This window comes from Giraffa tippelskirchi, chromosome 8 (assembly GCF_054371585.1).
Source record: "Giraffa tippelskirchi isolate mGirTip1 chromosome 8, T2T-mGirTip1v1.2.pri, whole genome shotgun sequence".
Lineage (NCBI taxonomy): Eukaryota > Metazoa > Chordata > Mammalia > Artiodactyla > Giraffidae > Giraffa > Giraffa tippelskirchi.
In genome coordinates this window covers 15,935,903-15,951,296 of record NC_137282.1, presented here as the reverse complement: position 1 = coordinate 15,951,296, position 15,394 = coordinate 15,935,903, and the positions used below count along the sequence as shown (strand labels likewise).

The following is a 15,394-nucleotide window of genomic DNA, read 5'->3' as shown; positions in this document are numbered from 1 at the left end:
TTTTCTTCCAAACATAAATACAAAATCAGAACTATATGTATTTTTATTCTATTTTCTTCCCAAATAAAAATAAACAATAAGAATCTTATTTTCTCCCTGGATAAAAAATAAATGTTGAAATCTTCTCCCCAAATTCTAAGAAGAGAAAGACAAAAGCTTATGGACAAAAGGCCTACAGAACTCCTTTTTTGGTGTAAGTCATTAAACCCTAAAATGTTCAAGTCTGAAAAACATCAAGATTGGTGAATTTTACTTTTTTTTTTTTTTACTTAGAGTCCTAGGGTATGGCCAAGGCCATATTGTATTTAGAACAAAGAGAAGACCGTGGAATGGGCTGCCAGCTCACTACTCCCATTTCAACTGCATAAGTTTCCCTTTTCATCAGTGTTATCTGGGAATCTGTAAAAAATTATGTTAGAAGAAAGAATTTTGCTGCTAAGAAAACTGAAAACTATTAATATAATAAATGCCCTCATTTTTTTGGTAAATAAATTGAGACCAAGAGAGGTGAAAATGAATGTTTATTTTCATTCTATTCAGTTCAGTTCAGTCGCTCAGTCTTGTCTGACCCTTTGTTACCCCACGGGCTGCAGCACACCAGGCTTCCCTGTCCATCATCAATTCCCGGAGCTTGCTCAAACTCATGTCCATCGAGTCGGTGATGCCATCCAACCATCTCATCCTCTGTCATCCCCTTCTCCTCCTGCCTTCAATCTTTCCCACGTGAGTCAGTTCGCATCACGTGGCCAAAGTATTTGAGCTTCAGCTTCAGTGTGAGTCCTTCCAATGAATATTCAGGACTGATTTCTTTTAGGATTGACTGGTTGGATCTCCTTGCAGTCCAAGGGACTCTCAAGAGTCTTCTCCAACACCACAATTCTAAAGCATCAATTCTTCAGCACTCAGCTCTTTTTATAGTCCAACTCTCACATTCACACATGACTATTGGAAAAACCATAGCTGTGACTAGACGGACCTTTGTCAACAAAGTAATGTCCCTGATTTTTAATATGCTGTCTAGGTTGGTCATAGCATTTCTTCCAAGGAGCAAGCACCTTTTAATTTCATGGCTGCAATCACCACCTGCAATGATTTTGGAACCCCAAAAAACTCTCACTGTTTCCATTGTTTCCCCATCTATTTGCCATGAAGTGATGGGACTGGAGGCCATGATCTTTGTTTTTTGAATGCTGAGTTTTAAGCCAACTTTTTCACTATCTTTCATTTTCATCAAGGGGCTCTTTAGTTATTCTTTGCTTTCTGCCATAAAGGTGGTGTCATCTGCATATCTGAGGTTATTGATATTTCTCCCAGCAATCTTGATCCCAGCTTGCACTTCATCCAGTCCAGCATTTCACATGATGTACTCTGCATATAAGTTAAATAAGCAGGGTGACAATATACAGCCTTGACATACTCCTTTCCCGATTTGGAATCAGTCTGTTGTTCCATGTCTGGTTCTAACTGTTGATTCTTGACCTGCATACAGATTTCTCAGTTCCATGACTCAACATAGTACTGTAGATAAGTCTAGAAGCTTCAATGACCCACCAGCGACAGGATTTATACACATAAACTTGTGATGTCTGAAAAGCTATTGTCCAATTTCATGTACTACTTCTTCCTTCCTAATGTTCCATCTGCTGATTTTTCTGCCAGTTGTCTGCCCAGTATCAAGTATCCCCTCCTCTTTAATAACCAAACCCTAAGTTTATTCCAGAACATAATATACCCAGTTTAGGCACTATGTTACACAACCTCTTTTGCTCTTAGGGGTGACTATGCTACTGACATCTGGCCAGTCAGATGAAAGCAGAATTATCATGTGAAACACCTAAAAAGTCTCCTTCTAAAGAGATTCAACTCAGCTTAGAGGTGGGCCTTATTTCCCTCCCCCTCTCTCTTCCTGTGGGAGGCTGGGATGCAGAGTCGATAGTTGAAGTCTATAGTAGCAGGACAGACACAAAAGATGCTTTAATTTCAGATGATTTCTTGAAACCTCTACACCAGCCTGCTTTTATTTAGGAAAGTAAGTTTTTCTGTGTTGAAGCCACGTAACGATCTCTACACATACCACATGCCTTATCTCTACTTGCGTTTTCCAGAAAACAGCTGGTCTTTTTTTTTTTTTACACTCATTATAAATACAAATGACTTCTCTATTTCATTCCTTCAGAGTCTCAGACCTTGCAAGATAACCAAGTAATATTTCCAACAATGACTGACAATTCATATTTCCCCTTCCCTATACTATTTACCAAGGACACTCAGCATTTTGATGTACAGCCAGTACATTTAGTAGGGTTCAGAATTTTGAACAGAATGTAACTAGATGGGTGTTTTAATGGTGGGGGTGCTGTTTATTTTCCCCTTGGACTTCACCTTGCACACAGCCATCTGCTAAGAATTCTCAGTTTGAAAACACAGGCTCCAGGAAAACCCAATTGCTTTCCATTGAAACTGTTAGAAACTTTGTGTTCAGGGCAGTTAATGAAAGGGATTTCTTTCACTGTTTCTAGGGGCTATCTAAAATTTGAAAAAAAAAAAACTTGTGCTTTCAAAACTTGAAATACACATACAAAAACTCTTAGAGCCACTGAATTTGTCAATAAATAAATAGAATGTGCACCAAACATACCTCTGACTTGAGACGCCTTGAGCTAGAGAACATCAGGGTTCACCATCCACTGAGGAGGGGACGGGGCCACTTCCTCACTCCTCCTTCGTGTCAGTGGGCAGAACAAAACCAGGGCCTCAGCGTTCTGCTGACTTCACTCTTCTTTCCCTCAACACAGAGCACCTGCTTTTAAGAGTAAGAAAGACATACTGTGTATGTGCCAATAGAAAATAAAGGAAAAGGAAAAACTCGACTAAACCATTATGGGCTGTAACTACATCCCACATTAGCTTTTTTAAAAAGCAAATTTTTTAAATTGCTATCTTTTACTTATTTGTTTAAGACATGTTTATTTGGGCATGCTGCCTAGCATGCGGGATCCTAGTTCCCCAACCCAGGATCGAACCTGTCCCCCCTACAGTGGAGGTTCAGAGTCTTAACTACTGGACCAGCAGGGAAGCCCCGACACTGGCTTTGGACCTATATGAACCTTCTTATTTCAATGACCTTTACCGCTTTACATCATTCTGGGGGCCCATCACTGAAAATAAGGAGTAAAGAAATCTTCCAGCTACCAGCAGTTAGTCCTTTCTGAGTCTAATGTCAAAGTGAGTCCGTCATCTTATGAAAGAAATAGCTGACCCTTAAAAAGGGAAGAATGACTTCCAGTTACTGTTTTGAAGGTCACATTCTCTGGTTATTAGTTGGTGTCTAAGTAGCCCAAACAGGGCTTGTAGAACACACGTTGTAAAAGTAGAGGTAGAAAAAGATATTAAAATATTTGCATAATTTATCATAATGTACATTTACTATATGTACATATATTCAACCATATATAATTTGTGTGAATGTAGAGGTAAATATAGAAATTATAATATTTAATATTTGTTTTTTTTCTTTTTTTCTAAGTTCCTTCAGGACAGAGAACTGATGACAGTTTTCTTTGTATCGCTTATACAGCACAGTGCCTGGCACCTACTTACAGCGAGTTTCCATCATAAATTCCATGAGTTTTAATCCCTTAGTAGGGGTTGTATCAGTTTTGTACTAAAGTTGAGTTCTCGGTTTATGCTGCATGTTACATTTACCTCAGGAAACCAAGAAACACAATCCATTCATCCGAAAGCCAACAAGTCCTACTGTGTTCCAGGTGTGAAAGATGAAGACTCTGCCCGTCAATATTCTTGAAAGTGAAAGTGAAAGTCATTTAGTAGTGTCTGACTCTTTGCAACCTCATGGATTGTAGCCTGCCAGGTTCCTCAGTCCATGAAATTCTTCAGGCCAGAGTACTGGAGTGGGTGATTTCTGTGGCCAGGACCTGCAGTGAATTAAGAGTTGGAAAAACACAAATTTACTTCTTCAGATAATATTTATTAAGCACTTTATTTCAGTCAGATCTGATGTTAAGAATGAAGAATATATCTATGCTTCTGCCTTCCAGAACATACATACCAGTGGAAGGTATTGCAACGTATGAATGTGTGTGTGTTGTGTGTGTGTGTCTGTGTGAGACAGAGAGAGAGGTACACAGAGAGGGCAATATTTAGAGTAAAAAATGGAGAAGGAAATTGGGAGAGCAAATTTAGTATTGAAAATACAAACCTTCCCAATAAGATGCTCAATCTCACTAGAATTCAGAGAAATGAGTATTAAAACCATAAGATACCGTTAGATTGGCAAACACATTAATGGGTTCACAATAGCAGATATTAGCAAGGATGTGAAGAATAGAAACTTCACTAATACACTGCCCATCTGAGTACATATTAGCATAACTATCTTCACCTTTGCCAACAAAGGTCTGTATTGTCAAAGTTATGGTTTTTCCAGTAGTCATGGATGGATGTGAGAGTTGGACCATAAAGAAGGCTGAGTGCCAAAGAATTGTTATTTTCAAACTATGGTGCTAGAGAAGACTCTTGAGAGTCCCTTGGACAGCAAGGAGATCCAACCAGTAAATCCTAAAGGAAATCAACCCTGAATGTTCATTGGAAGAACTGAAGCTGAAGCCGAAGCTCCAATACTCTGGATAACTGATGCAAAGAGTCAACTCTTTGTAAAAGACCTTGATATTGGGAAAGAGTGAGGACAGGAGGAGAATGGGGAGACAGAGGATGAGATGTTTGCATGGCATTGACTCAATGGACGTGAGTTTGAGCAAACTCCAGGAGATAGTGAAGGTCAGGGAAGCCTAGCATGCTGCCATTCATGGGGTCGCAAAGAGTTGGACACGACTGAGTGACTGAACAAAGAACAACTTTCAAGAACAATCTGACAATATATAAAAGAATTAAAAGTATACATTCTTTAACCAAAATAAAAACCACGTATCTTTCAACAGGAGGCTGAAAATAAATAAAAATACTAATCAGAACTGTAAATGAATGGACTGGGATTATATTTGCCAACATGGATGAATCTTTCAAACATAATGTTTAAAGGAAAAAGACAAATTACAGAAAAAGATGTGCAGAATATGCTTTATATAAAGTTTATAAAGATTTGAGTTGATACTATGCACTAATTTTACAAAGAAATTCTTGAGAATAAGAAGCAGGTGATTTAGGATAGAGACTACTTTTCAAGGTGCTGGGAAGATGATTTGGGGAGGTAGTATAGACAGGTTTCAAATTTATGGATCACATTTTATTTCTTATGCTGCATAATGGATCTTGAGAGTTGTGTTACTACCATATCTTTCTGTGTATCTTACTAATTTTTTAAACTTTACCCATAATGTGGCATGCACATCACAGACTCCCTGCAATGTTCTAATAGTGACAAACTGGCTGCTTTTCAGGAAATTCCCACCTTGCATGACAAACCTCTTTATTATTCAAGAAAAATGGCTTTTTACTGGATATTCTGAAATTTCCAGGGAATTACTAGAAACTTCCAAGAACTGCCACTCTGAGAACTGAATAAGGATTTTGGATGTAGAATACATCTGAGAAGTGCTTAAGAGATGGTCTACTTCTTGACCACAGCTATAAACAGGTGTACCTAGGCAAGGTATTGACTTTGATGATGCATGCTGGTGTTCTGCCTATAAACTGGCAAAGATATTGTTAAACCTATTTAGGAACTTAACATAGATGCAATTATTCTATTTCCTGACAAAATAGCGATGATGGATGGTTCTGAGGCTTCCCTAGAGTGCCTCGGAGTCTCTAGCGACGCAGCTTTCACTATCACAGAATGCTCCTCACTGCCCCACTCCAAGATCAATACAAACTCCAGCCTTGGATTTCACATTAGGTGGCTCCTGGCAGCCCCTTTCAGGCTCCCAGGCTCCCTTTTATGTGCATACTCATGGTCATGTGGTTTTCTGAGTGGTGTCTCCCTCTAAGGACAGAGTCGAGCTTCCCATTAGTTTGCAAACTAACCTAACTGTATTCTCAGCTGAAATTCCCAAGCCTGGGTGAGTCACATTGAAGATCCTACTGAAGCCAGTCTGAGCTGCTTTCCTCATGTTTATAGCCACAGAAAAACTAAGGGCTTACCATTTGGAATCTGATCTGCACTTTAGATGCATCCACTGGACCTATGGGTCATTGATTGGCTGAGGGTTTATCACAGTGCTCTCTTCATTTAATTAGAAACTATTGAAACCCACCCAAGAATTATAACTGGAAACAGGAGCTTGGAGTTAAAATAAAATCAGAATTTCTGTGTTTTTCAGTGAGGGAGGCCAGGCAGGGACATTAGAGCCACTCAGTAAGCACTAAATAAATCATGTTCCCTCCTCTGGTGCAGAGGGACCCAGCACTTCCTCTACAAGGCCCAGATGATGGGCCTCTATAAAAATCTTAGCAGGCACTTAGGTCCCCACAGGAACTGTGCTAGGATGAAATCATGGAGGCTCTGAGGACAGCACCTCCCTCTCTCTCCATTCCCATGGCACCTGTCAATCTCACAGGAACAGAAGAGATGTCTTGGGTCTGAGATTTCTCTTAGACTGCCTACTGGGATGGGCGTGTCTTATTAAATTTCAAAGATTCAAGTACCGAGACTCAAGGGAGACAGTCTGCTCTTCTATTGTACCAGAGTAGAGAAGTGAGCCCTTTTCCCCTCACTGGGCAACAAACCTTGGCCAGTTCGTGGAATTTATTGGTTGGCATAATTTGCTTAAAATAACACATAATTCTTTGCATGAGTAGGGTTTCTCAGGAATGCAGTGGTCTATCTTCAAAACTCAAGCATTCTCTGATATTGTAGTAATTCAAGCAGAGGACAGATGTCTAATACGCAACAATGGTAAAGGCAAACAAAACAAACAGCCAAAAAGCCAAAACCAACTACACTGAGTGAGGTCCCTGACAACACTGAGATTTTATCTAGATTCCCCATAAAGCTTGAGTTGAATCTATCAGGATTCATGACTGGTAGTGGATCCATTCATGCAGACCAATTCTAGAAGAAATAAACTGAATATATGAAAAGTCTGGAGAACTAAAAAAGTACTGTAGGTTACATAGAAAAGCAGGGGATACAGAACAGGGGTTTGTGGAAACTGGTTTTGTCTGTATTACTAGGTGTCTGAGTCACTTTGAACTCATTACTTGAATACTCAAACCTTGGTGGCCTCATGTTGTGTAACATTAAGAGACTGAAGATGCTTTCAAATACTCCTCCTTAGTCTTTTTTTTTTTTAATAAATTTATTTATTTTAGTTGGGGGCTAATTACTTTACAATATTGTAATAGTTTTTGCCATACATTGACATAAATCAGCCATGAGTTTACATGTGTTCCCCTTCCTGGACCTCCTTAGTCTTAGAATCTAGGACTCCCATCCTTGACAAGATTGATGAGAGAGCTATAGAACTGTGTCATGAAGAGAAGTTCAGTCTTTCTAGTTTCTGAAGATAAGCCTCAACTAAAGAAGGTTTGAGGTAGAGGAAAATAATAACTGAAGTGATGAATTCTTCCTTAAAAAGAAGAATATGGTGACAACACCAAAACTTTGACTTTTTGGATTTGGACTTTCCTGAAGAAAAAGAAATGGTCCCATGACAGTCAGGTCTATCTTCTTGTATTTGCTCTTCCTTTGTGTTCTTGAATTGATGCTTTTGAACTGTGGTGTTGGAGAAGACTTCTGAGAGTCCCTTGGACAGCAAGGAGATCAAACAAGTCAATCCTAAAGGAAATCAGTCCTGAATAGTCATTGGAAGGACTGATGCTGAAGCTGAAGCTCCAATACTTTGGCCACCTGATGCAAAGAACTGACTCATTGGAAAAGAGCCTGATGCTGAGAAAGACTGAAGGCAGGAGAAGAAAGGAGGACAGAGGATCAGATGGTTGGATGGCATCACCAACTCAATGGACGTGAGTTTGAGCAAGCTCCAGGAGTTAGTGATGGACAGGGAAGCCTGGAGTGCTGCAGTCCATGGGGTCACAAAGAGTTAGACACGATGGAACGACTGAACTGAACTGATTTGTGTTCTTGAAGGCAACTTAGGATTTTCTGGAGAGGGAGGGCGGTAGACACACAAGTGAGTAACTGTCAGTTAGTGAACTCTTCTCATCCTTATTTGAGCCTGTATAACAGAACAGATCAAGACACTGGATCCTGAGGATAAATTGCCCAACCAGAGATTCTGACATTCATTGCTCATGTCTTCATAATCCATTATCCAACACACGAGCAGAGAATTGCTGACAGCAGTCAAGTAGGGTCAGGACACCTGGTGTTGTTCCTATGTGATCAAACCTTCCTTCCAAGGGTAAGTACCTTTCATACTTTTCTCTAAAGACCAAAGAACTATTTCTGAGTCCACAGTTCTAGCAGGGGCATACTGGTCAAGTTTAATTACCTCTCTAGAAAGAAGCTGTATTCAAAGAATAAAATGTCTCTGCCAGTGTTACAATGTCACAAAATCCCAGAAGTCATTAAAGTTCAAGAAGGGTCACTTTCTGGTCACACAGGATACATATGAAATTGGCTTCATTTTGTATCATTAAAACCTAAGATAAGAAACTCAAAGATGAAATATGTGAAGCATGTTTGACAAATGAAAGTTTTATATTTCTAGTACCTCCAATATATTTTGTCATTATTGAACTTAATACCACATGTGATATCTGAAATGGGAAACTGAGCCAATTCGGTACTGTCATTTTTATTTTATAATTAGGAATGGTGTATAATATATGGACATTTGTGCCTTTTTTTAAGAGCCTGTAATTTTGAGCCAAACACAACCCCCAATTAGTACAGATTTGAGTTAACCCAGCAGCTTGTGAGTGAAGGAGGAAAAACTCAATGTCAAATGCCATTTCTTAATTTAACAAACATGAAATGTTTCTCCCCTGCGGTGGTGATCTCTGGGATTTCCTGGTACTTACATTTCACCTCAAAGAATTTCCACACTCCACACAAAAACCAGCATTACCTATAACATTTCCAATATGATAAACCTTCTCTCTGGAAACTCTAGCTAGCTTTAGAAATCTAAATATCTTCCAACATGTTCATCTTTGAAGTAATGGGAAAAGACATAAATCACCAAGCAATGAACACATACTATTTTTCATTTGCAATAAGTTTTTGAGAGGAAATATTGTAGGCAAACTCTTTAAAACAACTCAATTTAACACATAAAAATGTTTCCTACCATCCATTTTTTAAGTTTAGAAAAGACAATACCATTCAAAATTCTTTTATTTCCTTTATTTAGCTTTATTTAGAGAAGGAAATGGCAACCCACTCCAGTACCGTTGCCTGGAAAATCCCATGGACAGAGGAGCCTGGTAGGCTAAAGTCCATGGGGGTCACAAAGAGTCAGACACGACTGAGTGACTTCACTTAGCTACATAGCCTCGCTGTATATATTTGTATTTAAGATGCCCTTTGCTCTTTTTTCCTCTCTTCCTTTCCTAAATGCTCATCCTGGGGAGCAGTAGAGATGCTTATATTTGCATCTTCTCCTCCCCCTGAGATGCTTACTCTTCTCATCATAAGGGAATAAGAGAAACTTCATTCACTGGAGATTGATCTTCAGCAGGGAGGGAGATTAAACAGTGGGCTATTACTCAATAAGGGAAGATTCCTTTCGTCGGTCATCAGAAAACAAAACAAACCCTAAAACCATGCTGAGTGAGCCAGTCAAAGTTCCACAAACTGAGACAGTTGTTTAGTTTTGTTTTAATAAGCCTCAGCCTCTTCAAAGTGGGGTGATGTGCCAGAGGACTGAATCTTTCCACACATCTCTCTGTCATCCATAAAAACTACCTATGCATGCTGCTGCTGCTGCTGCTAAGTCGCTTCAGTCGTGTCCGACTCGGTGCGACCCCATAGATGGCAGCCCAGCAGGCTCCTCCATCCATGGGATTTTCCAGGCAAGAGTACTGGAGTGGGTTGCCATTGCCTTCTCCAACCTGTGCATGAGGCCAGGCCAGAGGTGGACTTCCTTTCTCCCACAGAGACTCCAAGGAGAACTCCAAGGTTCAAGGTCTGATCACTTATTTATTAAAATGTACTGATTTCATCAGAGTAGGAGGGAGGCAGAAGTTGAGAACACCAGAGTCTGTGAGCAGAAGGGCGAAGCCCCCTTGGTATGACAGGATTCAAAGATCCTTCCAGGCAGTACAATAAAGAAGGTCTAGTTTAGGTTGCAAACCCCCACTCTATAGAGCATCTTCTGAATTCCGGGAGCATGATCTTGTTGTGATCTGTAAAATCCATCCCAGAGTTAATTGTGGAAGAAAGAGGAAAGCTTCTCCATCATCTGCTTCTCACATTTCTATTCCACTTAGAACTGGAAGCCCGTGAGTAATCCATCAGTCTGGAATATGAGGACTCATGTTATCAATTTCATGGGGCTATTTAGCAACAGTTGCTTTCTGTCCTCTTTGCCATTTACAATCTCCTAATGGTTCTAGTGAGGGGCTTCCCAGGTGGCGCTAGTGGTAAAGAAACAGCCTGCCAATGCAGGTAGACGTAGGTTCGATTCCTGGGTTGGGAAGATCCCCAAGAGGAGGGCACAGCAACCCACCCCAGTATTCTTGCCTGGAGAATCCCATGGACAGGGAGCCTTCCAGGGCTTCACAGAGTCAGAAATGCACAGATGGCGTGATGCACACGCCATCGTTCTAGTGACTGATGATTGAGTCATATAAATATGCATGGCCAATAAATGACAAAGAATGGAACTTGTTGCGTTTTCTAGAAAGGCAGAGCATAAACATCCTTTGATTCTTTGGTGGTTCCTGGAGGAAATTCTTTTCTGTAACTCAACCAGTTGTTAAGTCCCAAGCAAATGGAACGATAAGACACTTGAGCCCCATCCTGTTCTCAGCTAATCTGATGTGCTCTGTTGCTGCTGATGTGTAACTGGTCTGAGGTTTAGAGGTACAGATGCCCCAAAATCCTGATCTCAGAAGCCGACGATCAAGAGTCTGTCTTTTATGTCTTCATGTCAGGAGGAGACCTGCACCCAAGAGTCAGGTCAAGGAACTTCCCTGGTGGTCTAGTGGCTAAGACGCTGTGCTCTCAGTGCAGGAGGCCTGGGTTCAATCCCTGGTCAGGGAACTAGATCCCACAAGCCTCAACTAAAACACTTCAAGTGCCACAACTATGACCCAGTGCAACCACAAAAATAATAAAGGAAGAAATACCTTTAAAAAAGAAGTCAGACCAAGGATGGCTGGTCACTTGGAGGATAAGTAGAAAGAAGGAATGCTTACCATTTTATACCTCTGGGGAAGAAGCCAAGGACACATGCTTACTATAACTAAGAGAATTAGGTCCAGTAAAAGACCAGGTTGCTTTGGAGTTGTTAATCTCAGGGAGCAAGAAAATTCTTTTAACAGTTCAAGACAAGAAGATGAAAGCGGTGCCCTGAAGCTTCCTAACAGGACTGGGGTTTCTGTCAATTTCAGCAGCATTCCTAAAATCCCCCAGCACTACTTAATTTGACTTTTCATGATTTGAGGCCTTCAAGTCATAAAACTCAACTAAAATCTCTAGGATACTTCAGCACAAGAGTATTTTTATCCTTCAGTCCATACTTTTCTGGCTTTTGTTGGCTTTAGCCTTATCCATAAAATATCTGGAATGCATTTTTGATCGTTCATAATTTACCCTAAAGGTCTAGGGCTAAACCAACAGCAACTGCTCTTTGGGGAATCCTTTCATGCACTGGAGCCTGGAAAATTAAGAATCTCTTTAAATTAAAGTTAGTAAAACAAAGTGTCCCAAAGTAGTGGCTTTTAGGGCTTTCGATGGTCTTATTCATATGCTGGTACAAAATCCAAATTAGTATTACATACATAAAGTACAAGCATGAATTTATGAATAAATTTTACCCCAAATGTACAAAGAATTATCAGATGTCCATTTATTTTTTCCTCAAGCTGCAGCTTGATCATCTAGTCCATAAAACTTTATAATTCTTGTCCTCACTGTTTATTTTCTTCTGTTCACTACAGGATCACTCACTAGTCTACAAGTACTTGGGGCTGGAAATGCAAAGCATGCCAGCTATTTTAAGTAGAAAGGGGTTTAATACAGAGACTGAGGATGGTCACAGAATTATTCTAAGGGTTCACAGAATGGGCTTTAGGGTGAGGACCTAGGAGTCCCTCCAACAAAAATTTCTAACTGGTCCATCAGAGGGAAAATTTACCTCTGCCATATTCAAAACACAGGACCCCAGGGGAATGGGGTCCATACCTAGGCTCCATACCTATCTGTGGAGCTGGAATTCAGATTCTTGGGAAGCATTACCACCACGTCTTCAATGCCTCTTCATACCTCAGAGTTACTGACCAGACGCTGCCATGTGGCGGCAGAAAAACCCATTTTTACAAACCTGGCTTTAAGTAAAAATAAGTATAGCAGTAATAGGAAGGCTCTTCTCCCACTTCTGCCTTACAAATTTCATGGAATGCCTCAATTTGGAAGAACCTAACTTGCATCTAGAACTAGTTTTCAAACAGGCTGGGAGAGGTGGTTTTTACACTTCTAGAGTCTCTAGCACTGAAAAGCACACTAACAGTGTGCAAGAGAGATGATGAGTGTCAATTCACCATAACAACCATAAACACATTACTATTAACTACTGTCTTATTCCCTACCCTCACATTTAATTTTTTGCAAGTAAGAGTATATATCAAACTTATAAATGCCTTGTAATATGTAGAAAAACTCATGCTCAATAAATATGTGTGAAATGATTGCTTCACCAAATAATCCTTTTTTTTTTTTTCTTAAAAACATATCTTTGAATATATTTGTTTAGATACTGATATGACATCCTTCCCTTACTAAGTGGGGTCTTTTTAGCATAGTTCATTTGACTCTTCTTGATGTCTGATGATCTTGCAGTAACTTGAAGTCATCATTTTGAACATTTATAGTCATTGTGCAGTAAGAATGATAGAGGAGGCAGTTAGAGGAAGATTAAGACCAAGCTAATGTGCACTGACTTCAAGCTGTGGCTATTTCAGGAAACTCTCATGGATCCGAATCATCTTGCCATATTTTATCTTTCTACTAAAAGCTGAACAAATCTAGTTATTTTACATAAATAAGTGTGTGTGTGTGTGTGTGTGTGTGTGTGTGTGTGTGTGTGTGCTAAGTCGCTTCAGTTGAGTCTGACTCTTTGCCACCCTATGGACTGTTAGCCACCAGGTTCCTCTGTCCGTGGGGATTCTCCAGGCGAGGATACTGGAGTGAGTTGTCATGCCCTCCTCCAGGGGGACTTCCCTACCCAGGGACTGAACCCATGTCTCCTGCCCCTCCTGCATTGCAGGTGGATTCTTTGCCACTGAGATACCCGGGAAGTCCATAAATAACTATAGTTCTGGCTAATTTAAACTTAGTTTCAACAACTTAATACAAACTTCTAATGAAAGATATTCCCATCTGAATGCAGAGTTCCAAAGAATACCAAGGAGAGACAAGAAAGCCTTCCTCAGCGATGAATGCAAAGAAATAGAGGAAAACAACAGAATGGGAAAGACTAGAGATCTCTTCAAAAAAATTAGAGATACCAAGGGAACATTTCATGCAAAGATGGGCTCAATAAAGGACAGAAATGGTATGGACCTAACAGAAGCAGAAGATATTAAGAAGAGGTGGCAAGAATACACAGAAGAACAGTACAAAAAAGATCTTCACGACCCAGATAATCACGATGGTGTGATCACTCACCTAGAGCCAGACATCCTGGAATGTGAAGTCAAGTGGGCCTTAGAAAGCATCACCATGAACAAAGCTAGTGGAGGTGATGGAATTCCAGTTGAGCTATTTCAAATCCTGAAAGATGATACTGTGAAAGTGCTGCACTCAATATGCCAGCAAATCTGGAAAACTCAGCAGTGGCCACAGGACTGGAAAAGGTCAGTTTTCATTCCAATCCCAAAGAAAGGCAATGCCAAAGAATGCTCAAACTACCACACAATTGCACTCATCTCACACGCTAGTAAAGTAATGCTCAAAATTCTCCAAGCCAGGCTTCAGCAATACGTGAACCATGAACTTCCAAATGTTCAAGCTGGTTTTAGAAAAGGCAGAGGAACCAGAGATCAAATTGCCAATATCTGTTGGATCATCGAAAAAGCAAGAGAGTACCAGTAAAACATCTATTTCTGCTTTATTGACTATGCCAAAGCCTTTGACTGTGTGGATCACAATAAACTGTGGAAAATTCTGAAAGAGATGGGAAAACCGGACCACCTGACCTGCCTCTTGAGAAACCTGTATGCAGGTCAGGAAGCAACAGTTAGAACTGGACATGGAACAACAGACTGGTTCCAAATAGGAAAAGGAGTACGTCAAGGCTGTATATTGTCACCCTGCTTATTTAACGTATATGCAGACTACATCATGAGAAACGCTGGGCTGGAAGAAACACAAGCTGGAATCAAGATTTCCGGGAGAAATATCAATAACCTCAGATATGCAGACGACACCACCCTTATGGCAGAAAGCGAAGAAAAACTAAAGAGCCTCTTGATTAAAGTGAAAGAGGAGAGTGAAAAAGTTGGCTTAAAGCTCAACATTCAGAAAACTAAGATCATGGCATCTGGTCTCATCACTTCATGGGAAATAGATGGGACACAGTGGAAACAGTGTCAGACTTTATTTTTTTGGGCTCCCAAATCACTGCTGATGGTGATTGCAGCCACGCAATTACTCCTTGGAAGGAGTTCTACCAACCTAGATAGCATATTTAAAAGCACAGACATTACTTTGCCAACAAAGGTCCGTCTAGTCAAGGCTATGGTTTTTCCAGTGGTCATGTATGGATGTGAGAGTTGGACAGTGAAGAGGCCTGAGTGCTGCAGAATTGATGCTTTTGAACTGTGGTATTGGAGAAGACTCTTGAGAGTCCCTTGGACTGCAAGGAGGTCCAACCAGTCCATCCTAAAGGAGATCAGTCCTGGGTGTTCATTGGAAGGACTGATGTTGAAGCTGAAACTCCAATACTCTGGCCACCTCATGCGAAGAGCTGACTCATTGGAAAAGACCCTAATGCTGGGAAGGACTGGGGGCAGGAGGAGAAGGGGACAACAGAGGATGAGATGGTTGTATGGCATCACCAACTCGATGGACATGGATTTTGGTAAACTCCGGGAGTTGGTGATGTACAGGGAGGCCTGGCGTGCTGCAATTCATGGGGTCGCAAAGAGTCGGACACGACTGAGTGACTGAACTGAACTGAACTGAATATCAACTTATTAAACTTCTATTCCAGGGATTTTCCCTGATGCCCAAGTGGTTAAGACTCCATGCTTCTACTGCAGGAGGCATTGTTTCAATACCTGGTCA

At 40.5% G+C, this 15,394-nt stretch overlaps 1 long non-coding RNA gene across 1 annotated transcript in view; it reads right to left on the bottom strand.

The window, feature by feature from the left end:
* Window positions 1-15,394, bottom strand: part of LOC145518669 (uncharacterized) — a 207,369-nt gene that overhangs the window by 91,457 nt on the left and 100,518 nt on the right. The window contains exons 2-3 of the long non-coding RNA XR_014063107.1: window positions 3,706-3,935; window positions 2,639-2,803 (exon numbers count right to left, since the gene is read on the bottom strand). This is a non-coding gene — a long non-coding RNA (uncharacterized LOC145518669). The remainder of the gene's footprint in view (window positions 1-2,638; window positions 2,804-3,705; window positions 3,936-15,394) is intronic.